The sequence below is a fragment of the Aythya ferina genome, assembly GCF_964211825.1.
Source record: "Aythya ferina genome assembly, chromosome: 4".
Lineage (NCBI taxonomy): Eukaryota > Metazoa > Chordata > Aves > Anseriformes > Anatidae > Aythya > Aythya ferina.
The window spans coordinates 65,000,176-65,010,908 of NC_140300.1; the positions used below are offsets into that span (position 1 = coordinate 65,000,176).

Below are 10,733 nucleotides of genomic sequence, written 5' to 3' on the forward strand. Positions count from 1 at the left end.
AAAAGTCAATTGACATGGAGTCAGTACTTGTTTTATAATTCTGCCATTCCATTACTTACACAAATAGGTTATGATATTTAGCAGAGAAGAGTTTGCATTATTACACCATTCCACAGGTTTTTGCACACTTTGTTTAAGACCTCAGAAATATCCCTATACATTAAAGAGATTTCAAAATGCTTTCATATGTCAGTACTAAACATCTGAGGATGTACCAGATAATCGATTTGATTTTTAGTTTGGAAACTTTTCTGCAGATTCCTCAGAAAAGAAATGGGCAAATGTCAGGAGATCTTTAGCAATAATGAGTACACTGGAGAGTGCTTCTTTTTTTTTTTTTTTTTTTTTTTTTCCTACCTTTTCTGTCATCTTCCGTTTCTATTTATTTTTTAAAATATTTGTGAGCTGACATTTAAGGTTTTATCTGTTTGTCCTTTCTCTCTCAATCCTCTTTTTTTTTTTTTTTTTTTTTTTTTTCCTGGCATCATTTCTTCAATTTCTGGTTTGATTGCAACAATCTTTTTAAGTTTGGGGTACATTTTTTTGAGCCTTGAAGTATATTTTCTTCTAGTTTCTATTGCAAGAACTTCTCTACATTCTTTAATGGTCACTGAACAGCAGCTGTTCATTCTACTTCCATTTCAAAAATTGTTTTCTGTATTGATTTTATATTGTCTTCAGGAATGACAATCCAACAGGTGGCTTTCCATCCACAATTAGATCCCATTGTTCTCTTGAAAAAGCACGGCATAAAAGTCTTGTGTAATCTTTGTAGTTAAACTGAATGGATTTATGTTAATTTGATTTGATTCAGAGTTGCTTGTGATACCAGCCATGTTTTGACCATAGTGCAGTGTTTAGCACCTTTTGGTTCCCACAGTCTGGTTCCAATGCTGGGATCATTCTCTCTGCCTTGTATGCAAACAGAGTTTTTATTCATTGCCGCAGCCTTCAGTGTCACTTTGCTGTAGGACTCGGTGTTGGGTCTTTCAGTGCTGGGCATGCATACATGCTTTGCCCTGGAGCCAGTGCCTCCTGAGCAGCCACATCCCTAGCTCGTTATGGTAGGTTGGTTTGCTAATCTGACTGGTCAGAGAAATGCAGGTCACCAGCCCTCTTCCAGTCCCTGGCCTGGAGCACAGACTCGTAAAAGTACTGTTGAGAAGAAATTCTGTCTGTCTCTAGTTGCTCATCGTACCCTGAGCATAACTACAGACAGGTAGATCAGTGGGTCAGGACATTCATGGTGTTGTCTTGCCAAGGGCTGAAAACCTCCACAAGTGAAAAATATTTCAGATTATCTAAAATCTGGACAGTTCCTGATGGCTGCCGTACTTCAAGTGCAAGTTTCAAAGTTTGGTAAGAAAAAAACAAAGTATGCCACTGCTTTGGACCATGGAGAACAAGTGCTGTTATGATTCCTGTATGTTCTTTAAGCACGTATCTGATACAGCAGCTCTGTTAGATTTTGTGGTCATCCCTTTGTTGTGAAGGTACCTTATTTCTGCCTATTGTCTGCACCCCAGAAAGGAACGGTGCTTAGCATTTAATTAAGAGAGTCTGTAATTATGAAACATTCAGTTTTATGCACATTTATATTTTTTCAGGATTGCCTTCACATCGTGTTAAATATTTCCATCTTGGAGATGATGTATTCAATGAATTCTGCAGCAACTGAAATATCTACATTCAGCTCTGACTGATGAGTGAAGACATGAAGACTGATGAGAAATTCAGGATCCATTTGTTGTTCTGAAATGCCATGCAAGAATGATTTGAAACTCTTCTAGGAATAATGGTAAGAATGCAGATCATGCAAATGAATTGTGATTCCTAACCTAAGTCTCTCCTTTTAATTTTTTCAAGGGGAAGATAAAAGACAAAACAAACAAACAAAAATTATTTTTGCCCTAAATCTGGTTTCTGTGGCAGCAGTCTTTTTTGTTTTAAGTGGAGCTCTGATGCTGTGCTCCTAGACCATTATGAATGTGTAAGACACCTATGTGCACACATCTACACACACAACTGCTTTCGCATTTTTTCTTCAATTGCTGATCCAAATGAAATATACATATATATTTTTATTTTTATTTTTTGCCTTAGCAACACTATGACAGCCTGGGAGGCAAGAATTTTGATTTGCAAAGGTGGAGAAATTTTGCGATTATTATACATCAGAGAGTAGCTGAGAGGGATTTAGGAGTATGCATATTCTTCTCCCTTGAGCAACCAGCAAGGGAAGGGCATATTCCTAACTAATTTACCTAGAAGGTGGCATCCTAGATAAAAGTCCATAATTCCTCTGTTTGGTGCCAGATTTGATTCTGGGTCTCCATCATGCTGAGACACTTTCAGAATATTCAGCACATACCTCTATGATGAGGCAATATCTTTATTCTAAAGGCCTAGACTTTCCAATGATTTTTTTTGTCAAGCTGAGAAAACTTCCTCTAGCAAAAGTTCATCATATCTGATGAATCAAAAATTATTATCTGGCTTTTGATACACTGCCACTGATTCTTCACTTGGTCTCTGTTCTGTAACATGAACAGATTATAGGCTATTTCTCATTTTGTGCACACAGACTTTCCTCTCTTAACTTGAATCAAAGAAATGAGCTTTCCTAGAGCCTAAGAAAGAGATTACTTGATATATCTTTGTAACTGTTTCTCATTTAATTCACTGAAGATCTGTGATCTTGTATTTTGGTAAAACAACCATTTTTGGTTGTATTGCTTAAGGTGTATTCTCTACCATATGGGAAACATGAACATGGGCTACTCCCTTTGTTACTTTTCATAATAGTGTATTGTTTCTTGCTTAGTCTATAAGAAAAGAGAACTGGGATTTATTTTTTTTTCTGCTATTTCTTAAGGAACAGAAAGCATTGTGCTTATAAAAGAACTCAGTGGGGAATCTTCCTGAAAATTAATTACAAGGGTGACATAAGCCCTTCGCTGGAGAGAAGAATATCAAAGGTGATAACAAGAACTTACTTTTTGTTGGTCAGCATACAAAATAGATTACATCAAAGATGAACTCTCTAAAGTGCAAATTGCTCCAGCAGATGGCTCTGTGGTTTGCATAATGCGTTTGCACATGGGAGGGATGCTTATTGGGCAGAGATGCAAAAGAGTGCAAGAGCAATGAGATCGGCACATGGATAAAGAGTCCGTGATGCCAGCCACATGGTGTTAAACAGCTTGATATGTTGCATACAACCTGCTATATCTGCTCTAGACTGGATTATTGTATGTTTCTGCAAACAGCAGAGCCACAAGGATGATTAAGGGAGTGGAGCATCTCCCTTACGAGGAAAGGCTGAGGGAGCTGGGTCTCTTTAGCTTGGAGAAGAGGAGACTAAGGGGTGACCTTATCAATGTTTATAAATATGTAAAGGGCGAGTGTCAGGAGGATGGAGCCAGGCTCTTCTCGGTGACATCCAATGATAGCGGCAATGGGTGCAAGCTGGAACATAGGAGGTTCCGCTTAAATATCAGATGAAACTTCTTCATGGTGAGGGTGACAGAGCACTGGGACAGGCTGCCCAGGGAGGGTGTGGAGTCTCCTTCTCTGGCGACATTCAAAACCCACCTGGACACATTCCTGTGTGACCTGATCTGGGTGTTCCTGCTCCGGCAGGGGGATTGGACTAGGTGATCTTTCAAGGTCCCTTCCAACCCAAGCCGTTCTGATGCTATGATCTCTGCAGCAGTCCAAATTGACCAAGTTTGACTCTTCCTGCTTTCTCGATTTGGCTCAGAAGTGGTTTCTGCCAAGTTTTCATGTTCGAAGGAATCTGAGGATGAAAGTATAGGCAATGGCTGCTAGAATTGTTTCACAGGTTACAGAATGAGAATACCCTCAGTCTGACACTCAGAGCATCAGTTCTTTGTAATCAGTCTTACTGATGAACAGGTTTTTATATCTAGCTATTGGTCATTTGCCCACTGCTAACTAGCTTGAAACACTCCAAATGCATATTTTTCCAGCTGTATTTTGAGTATGATATTGTTGAACATCATTTTGTGCAGTTCATGCTGCACAAAAGAATAGTGTTTAGGCTGGTTTCTGTCCCTGTCTTAATTGGGGCCAGCTTCTCACCAAGAAAAAACACCATAAACATTATTACTGGCTTTCCTACTATTTAACCCAGTTTTCCTGTAGCATAAACTGCAGGAGATTGCTTTTTTAACTAGTCTAGATTTTGGAATGCTGAGTAAAGTGTAATTCTTTTCCCTGTTTTTATTTATAAATTGCGTCTCCTAATAGCAATTCCACACCCTAGCCAGAATATCTCTAAATGTGTATTACATTTCCAAAGTTACTAAAGTCACTCAACCTTGCATTTTTATACCACAATCCAAGGCACATTATCACTGTGTACTCCAGTAAAATGCTGAAGTGTCCCTCTTAGGCATTTGGCAGAATCATTAATGACTGGCTGTTGGAAGCTTTTCTGTGACTTAAGGACAGGCACAGCCAAAGAACTTCTCAGACTGTCAAATGTGACAGAGAGAAAAGCTTTCACAATTCATTCACAGTTGTTATTGTGGGTTTGCAGAGGAGCAGAATATGGGGTCTACACCCTGATCAACTGTACTAGGAGAGAACTAGGAATTAATTTCTGGCTTGTAGGGATGTAGTCTAGATGTATATTGGGGTAGAAAAGAAAAACTTTTTTCCTCAATTCTGCTTACAAATTGCTATACTGTTCCGCAGTTCATCCTCATTCCTTGTTTTCAAGGACAGAATCATTGTTTCTTAAGGGCTCATCTGTACCTGCTGCTTATTTCACTACTTGAAGTCAATTTACAAAATTACAGTTGGTTACACTGGAAATAATTATGATGTGAAAAATGCAGTATTGTGACTTCAGTTATAGGCATAAGTAGCTGAAGCAGATGAACCCTTACAAAATATAGATAGTATTTTTATGCAAGGAGCCTAGAAAATATAGAGCAGGGAAAGAAGGAAGGAAGATAGGGAAGCAGAAGTGTTTCAAAGTAAATAGATTTTCAAAATTCAGCATGAATATCAAATTCATGCAAGTATCAGTTACACTTTCATGCCTGACACTTTTGCTCCAAGGAATAAATATGTTCTTGCCATGCAGAAGAGTTGTTCATTTCCAACCACTGTTAAAATTTTCTCATTAAATTAAAATATAAAATTAAATATAAATAATCATAATAACCATAGATTTGTTTAAGACATCACAACCATTACAACATCCTCAGGTCTTTATCCTTTCACTCATTTTCCAGGGGAGAATGAATCCATCCAAAACTCAAATGTCTCACTGTGACCTGGGTGAGTATCATCTCTGTGCTGATGCAGCTGCTCAGCTGAGAAAGTTAAACTCCCTCCTGTTCTGTCATTTCCCGGGAAGACATCACTTTGCTAGTACTATATTCCTGCTGATAATTCATATAAACTAAGTCTCTGAGAATTTTACAGTACATAGAATACTTAATTAGCCCTCAACACATTATTAAGCCTGACTTTGACAGTCTAATAAGCATTAGGAATAGAATATTTTATCCATGGACTATCCCATTACTTATACAAGAAGCTACTGATCAAGTGTACAATATGGTAATGTCATTGAAATGGAAATCTTTGTACAGTAATGACTAACATTGTATATTGGCTGCATTCTACAAAATATATTTCAGGTTTTTTTTCTTTTTTCTTGACTACCTATAATCGCAGCTACTTCATAGTACCTTCTGGTACTTAGCACTAATTCTAGTTTCTCTTGCATGTTGCCTGAAGGATCAGTGACCTTGTCACCTGTGCTTGTTGCTGCTCTTGTCCACTACTTGAAACCCTACCAAAGTAGAACATAGAGAAATAGCAAAAGGACCACTGTATTCTCCCATGGAATCCACTGTTACTGGATGTTGAGGAGCCTTTACACAACTGCTGTCCAAGGGAAATATCCCATTGACACTAGTGGTAACTGGTAAACCATGGGACCAAAAAAAAAAAAAGGCATGTAGTTAAGGGAATGAAGAAGATCTGGACTCCTCTGACTTTTGGAATGGTATTGGGTGAGTCATTTCAAGCTTCTAGGTGAAATATTGGTTCTGTTAATACAAGCATTGCTCTTTTCCCCTCTGCAATACAGAGAATAATAAAATTTCTCTTCCTTGCCCGGGTTACATAGAGTTCACAGGGCTGTTCAGAAGGGAATTATCACTCAAAGCATCTCATCTCAGCACTCACCTAGGGCCATCAATGCTTTTGCAGTACAAATAGTGGTGATTAAAAAACAGATAAACATGGAGGTGCTAGGAAAAAAAAAAAAAAAAAAAAAAAAAAACACCACAGTCCAACTAAATGGTCTTAGCATTCAGGCCTTGTCCAAGGGCTTCTTGAGAAAATTGACTATAGGTGCAGCATTGTTCTCTAATCACAGTGGTTTTTGTATGCCCCAGGAGGGTGCTAGGTGAACTTAGAGCAGCCAGAACAATACATCTTTTGTCTCCCAAAAATCCACTTAGCATGAGCCTACTTTTGCCATCACTTCTGCTGTCTCTAGTCAATGCAATCTGAAAATATTCTGAACATCTCCTCTTGCACAGACTGCTCCCTTGACTGATCTACTGTGCTTGCTTTCTGTAAACGTAAATGTAGATTAAAGGAATAGCTGGAATCCAATCTTTACCTTCTTCAACATTTCAAGTAGATTTATTATCTTCCAACCCCTTCATTTGCCACTTTAATAAATACCTGAAAAGTTAATTCATTAATAGGAATAACTCAAAAGTTTCCACTTCTTCATTTATTAGCCGGACAGCAGTTGTAACTCAGGTAGCAATAAGAGATTGATGAAGAAAGAGTAAATGTCTGAATGACATAGTAAATGTTTTTGAGCTCATTTCATCAATGGGTTTTAAGATAATTAATCTTGCATTGTTAATAGCTGGAGATGGACTGATCAAGTTTTGTGTTCTTTGGACATTTCAGCATGAGGCTATTTATGCCTTTTCATTGTGGAAGGGCAATGTGAGGTTAGAATAAGGAAAGTTTGTGAAGGAAATTAAAGTGAATAGATCATTTGGGATTTATTGGAAAAAAAGTTCTAGCTTAAGAAACAAACCAAAAAAAAAGAGTAATTTGGGTGGGAGGAAGAACATTCACTCTCTCTCACACTTCTTTGCTTATAAAAAGCATAAAGAAGAAGCAGAAAAGTGAATCGTTTTCCTTCCCTTTGTTTCAAGCTGCAAGACTGAAAGCCACAGTGAATTGCATCATGCATGGAAGTGAAGGAAAGGAAGAGAGGAGAGAAAAAATATGTTTGGGGGAAAAATATCATGAGTTCAAAAACTTATGTTCTCCTCTCCTCTCTTGAAGCACCGGACTGAGAGCTACCTTTTCCAAAGACCTTAGCAGCTGCGGTCCAGATCTGACTGCAGCTTAACAAGGTGGGTCCTGCACTTGGGTCATAACAATCCCATGCTTGGAGAGGAAAGGTGCAAAGCAGAAAAGGACCTGGGGGTGCAAATCCAAATGAGAGAGGTTGTGACAGGGGAAGTGGTGTTGAGAGACAAGGAGGATACGAAGAATTTAGAGGAGCATCGGGATTCAGTCTTATCACAGGGAGGACAAGAACTAGGAATCCAATCATGCAGGCCCCACTCCAGGAGGCAGTGAGCCTACAGGGTTTGCCAGTCTACCAAGAATCCTTTTTTATCCTCTGACCTTATAAATTGGAAAGAGTCAACAGGTTCTTATTGTGAACATCCTGAAAAGGTATACAGAGTATTTCAAACAGCCTGGAAAGATAAGCAAGTCCTGTTGAATGCCATCCTCCAGCCAGAAGAAAGGATATTAATCCTGGAGAAGGCTAATGAAGAAAATAGGAGGGTTAATGTAAGATAGGGCCCTGAGACATCAGGTGAATAATAACATGAATTGATGGAGTGGACTTATGCCAATCATCCATTTTGCCTTTCTGCTTGGCCCAGTGGGGAGAGAGATGGAGACTGGGAGATTGCTTTCTGCATCTCATAAAACATGTCAGGATTTAAACTAATAGCAATTATTTGGGGCTGTTATTTTGGGCTCTAATCATCTCTGTTACCTACCTGGCTGTTACCATTGCTAGCTCACTTGGGCAGTCAGAAGACATTAATCAATGTTTTTTGTGACTTTGGTCACCTGAAAACATGATATTGGCATAATTTTACCATCTGTCAGACTCTATTAGCAAGGATGTAAAGAATCCTACTTTTTTTCCTTCAGCCATTGAAACAGCCTTCAAGCTCTTTGACATTTTTTCAGTGCTAAACCTTTTCATTAAATACTGCAGCAGGAGTTGTCTCCACTCCATGTTCTACATAAAGAAGAACAACGAAAATAAATAAATAAATAAATAAATAATCTAAACCCACACCCTCATAGAAACACAACTAGCACAAAGGAGGCTTAATGAAAACTGAAAACCCACAGTAAATTAAACATTAATTGCCATGAATCGCTTCACCCATAGCGAAAACTACTGATGCAGTGGCATGTTTATTTCAGGAAGGATCATTAATGGGACTGATGGTGGTGGAGTGCAGAAAACATTGTCTTGCATAGCGTCTGAGAATTTAACTTGCCTCATTGTAAACACAGCCTTGATAAAAGCACTTACTGAAAACAGAACTCATAAGCAGCAACACTTACATCCTGACATAGCATATTAGAATAGCACGTGTCGTTTATGTGCTACAGGCTGCTTAGAGCTGACTCTGTAACACTAATGGATTTTGCTTATGGGTTTGAGTTTCAATAACTTCTATTCCTGTCCTTGAATATGAATTCTCTTCTGAAGTGTTCTTGGCCCAGACTGCACTGATGGCCATGAATGTTTATGACCAGCCTCACCTAGGGCCTTTGTCTACACCCTGCCCATGGTTACAGGGGCTCCTCTAATTGAGTTTAATCCTGGTCCCTCCCTCCTGCCCTGAATTTTGTTTGAGGAGGACTGGTCCCCAAATCCTTGACTTGGACCCTGACTTGTGGACTGATGTTGGACCTGCCTCAGGCTTTAGTTTCAGCACCATGATTAAAAGCTGATATGCAAAACTCAGATAACAGTTTAACGCTTACAACACTTTACTTATTTTCTTATTCTTATACTTCAACACTTATTCACATTACAGACTTTTACAAAGAAGAGAGTGGCATGTGTGTTTTGAAGGTAGATTGCTTCTAAATTGTCACTTTTGGGTAGTTTCCCTTAAATAATAAGACTGTAATATAAAGTACCCATTTACTATTTTTTAGAGTACATATAAATGGGTGTCAGATTAAGGACAGTGAAAATTAAATATTTCGTATGAAGTCTAGCCCACATTAAGAGAGCATAATTGGAAAACTATCTCAATTTTTTTCCTCATCATTTTTGCAATTAATAAAATTATTGCTATGATGTAAGAAAGTGATCCTTCGAAGTAGCTCAAATAATGTAAAACAGTGCTACTAAAGTTGGTTTGCTGTTCAGCGTGTTGTGATGCAAACTACTGCCATCATTTCATAGGAAGGCAGGACGTTGCTCTGTGCTGGGAAATTCACATAATGGGCACTAGCAGTGGGAATGAGACCTGTACAGTCTCATCTTCAGTGGTCTCTACTGGGCCCTGACTAGACAGACCTTCAGTCTGCCCCGATAGAGCTGGTTTAGGTTTGGTCTTCAACTGGTGACTGTGGGTGTGCTGCTCTGTGTCAGAAGTGGATCCTCCTGCTTGGTCTGATCCTTCAAACCATAATTAAAACGCATCCAATCCCATTGTTCCTACAAAATGACTAGGACACTTGTATTAATGGCTGATAAAGATTCACATTTCATGTTGCAAAGCTCAGAAAGCTGTGGAGTGCAGTGAGGTTGCCTCTTAGCCTTCTTTTCTCCAGACTAGGCAAACCAAGTGTCCTCAGCCTCCCATCTGAGGAGAAGCCCATCCATCTGCTTGTTCAGCCTGGAGAAGAGGAGGCTCGGGGGCGACCTTATCACTCTCTACAGGTACCTCAAGGGAGGCTGTAGCGAGGTGGGGGTTGGTCTGTTCTCCCACGTGCCTGGTGACAGGACGAGGGGGAATGGGCTTAAGTTGAGCCAGGGGAGTTTTAGGTTGGATGTTAGGAAGAACTTCTTTACCGAAAGGGTTGTGAGGCATTGGAACAGGCTGCCCAGGGAAGTGGTGGAGTCACCATCCCTGGAGGTCTTTAAAAGACGTTTAGATGTAGAGCTTAGGGATATGGTTTAGTGGGGACTGCTAGCGTTAGGTCAGAGGTTGGACTCGATGATCTTGAGGTCTCTTCCAACCTAGAAATTCTGTGATTCTGTGATCTGTTGCATCTCTCATTGGATGTCCTAGTGTTTTACAGAAAGGCACAAATGTACATTGCCATGTTCACAGCGATGTGTGCGAAACATGCACTTCAGCAGCTGCCCTCCCTCCTCCTGCCGTTTATCCGCCTGTTGCTCACGCTGCGAAGTTCAACGAATTCTGTTCAAAAAATTCTGTGAATGCACGAGAGCACGAGCCGCAAAGCTACACTAGGGGTCCCTCTGCACCCAGGGATGAACTAATGTCTCCTCACAGGCGAGGAAGGGGGGCTCCATGCCGAGCTACGGGGAAAAAGCAGGGGACGGGCACTGCCGGGGCGGCCCCCAACATGGCGGCGGCGCTGAGGGGGCGGCCGCCGAGGGAGGAGTTTCCCCGGCCTCGGCTTAAGCCGGT

The 10,733-nt window shown here is 40.0% G+C and overlaps 1 long non-coding RNA gene across 2 annotated transcripts in view; it reads left to right on the forward strand.

Annotated features, from left to right (window-relative positions):
* The window catches only part of LOC311435655, a 165,722-nt gene extending 159,524 nt beyond the window's left edge, over nt 1-6,198 (forward strand). Inside the window, exons 5-8 of one of the 2 annotated variants that reach the window (XR_014692304.1) lie at nt 1,608-1,798; nt 2,876-2,978; nt 5,268-5,317; nt 5,744-6,198. This is a non-coding gene — a long non-coding RNA (uncharacterized lncRNA). Of the gene's footprint in view, nt 1-1,607; nt 1,827-2,875; nt 2,979-5,267; nt 5,318-5,743 lie in introns of both variants that reach the window. The other variant, XR_014692305.1, reaches the window with a different exon arrangement.
* Nucleotides 6,199-10,733: the final 4,535 nt, after the last annotated feature.